Source organism: Aptenodytes forsteri, unplaced genomic scaffold, assembly GCF_000699145.1.
Source record: "Aptenodytes forsteri isolate BGI_AS27 unplaced genomic scaffold, ASM69914v1 Scaffold54, whole genome shotgun sequence".
Lineage (NCBI taxonomy): Eukaryota > Metazoa > Chordata > Aves > Sphenisciformes > Spheniscidae > Aptenodytes > Aptenodytes forsteri.
In genome coordinates, this window is record NW_008796044.1 from 19,938,785 (window position 1) to 19,940,551 (window position 1,767).

Here is a 1,767-nt window from a genome sequence, read left to right on the forward strand (position 1 = left end):
CGCCTCGCCTCGCCTCGCCTCGCCTCGCCTCGCCTCGCCTCGCCTCGCCTCGCCTCGCCTCGCCTCGCCTCGCCTCGCCTCGCCTCGCCTCGCCTCGCCTCGCCTCGCCTCCACCCGATGGGTGCTAGAGCTGTTGTAAGAGCCAGAGGGTTCCTGATCGCCGAGGGGAACAACTGTGGTTCTTTCCATGGGATACCTGCAATTCCTCCTGCACCTCTGGTAATGAATCACTTAATTTGCAAAGCCTCTTCAGCCGAATAGGTTTCCTCTTCCTTGGGACAGGCCTTGCTGTTGGAGCCCTTTTCGTCTGATGTGAACATTGTAAGTGTTGGTATGAGGACAGGCATCCCAAGAGGATCCCGCTCAATGTTCATGTTGGTGCTTAGACTGTGCCTGCAGCATCTCTCCTGCTGTGTCTTGGTGCTGGCTGCTCCCTTCCCAGGTCAGATGTTGAGAGGGATGAGGTCATCCTGCAGAGGAAGCAGAAGCAGACTGACTATGGAAAGAACACTGTGGGCTACCAGCTCTTCCTTCAGCAAGTCCCCAGGTGAGAGAGTTCTGGGTCTATTCACTTTCCTACAACCCTTCTGATTCTGGCCGGTTACAGATATTACTGGGGAGAAGTACCCAAAATATCACTTGAAGCATCCCCTTCCCCTTTGAATGAGCTCAAAGCAACTTCACTGCCCTTTCATATCTCCCTGGAAGGGGGAGAGTGGAAAGGAGGAAGACTTGCTGCCAGATAAGAGGGGTTTAAGAAGGATTCTAGTAACTTACGAATGCTGTGCTTTGCTCTCAGGGCTGCTTGGCAGCCAGGGGTTCATCCTCATACTCCAAACAAGTACAAGAAATATAGCTGCCACTCTTGGGACGTGCAGATCAAGCTGGGGAGATGAGCTCTGTGTGCCTGGGACCCTTGTAACAGGCATCCTGCTCAAGATGGAAAGGACTTCTGGAAGACACTTCTGTCCATTGTCCTAGGTGCCTATTCAGTCCTATACAAGAAAGATGCCCTTTGAGGGAAGGGAGAATGGGGGAAGTGTAGTCAGGCTAATCTTAGACCTCTCCAAACCTGAGGATCCTCTTCTGGGCTCTCACTTGACACAGGCTGTCACACTTCTGTTCTCAGGAAGCCCAAGCATATTGACCAAACTTAGTGTGCACAGCGGGCATCTTGTGAGACTTTGTACTCCGTGGCACCTGAGGTCTCTTTAGAGGAGAGATTAAGACATTGCCCCGATGCCTGCCAGCTCACTACGTCCCTCTCTGCAGTGTTCAGCACCAATTCTGCCATCCTGCCAGCTGCTTTCTGAGGACTGGAGAAGAATAAAGTGCGGAGTGTCCTGTGCTTGCGCAGTCACCCATCTCTGTCCCATCAGCGCTGCGGGGACTGGAGTCTGACGCACTCTGGGACATGCAGATCTAGGCTATAGGCATCTGTTATCCTGATGTTCACCTAGCAGGTGTTCTGTTGTGGCATAGAGGGAGGGGACCTGACCACTTCACCCCGTTTCAGAGAAACAGCCCTGCTTGTGATGGCATCAGGGAACTTGATGCTGTTTCTTGCCTGGACTGGTGAATGAGATGGCTGTCTGTTTGAAAGGCAGGGCCTGGCTGCTCTCTTGGGATCCGCAGCAATGTGCTCCAGTGACTTGCAGCCTCAAGAAACCCTGCCAGGAGGAGCTGTGGAGGGGCTGGGATGTTCGAGCCCTTCTAGCCAGTGGTGCTGAGGCGACTGGGCGGCTGATTGGCCCGGCACTGTTGGCG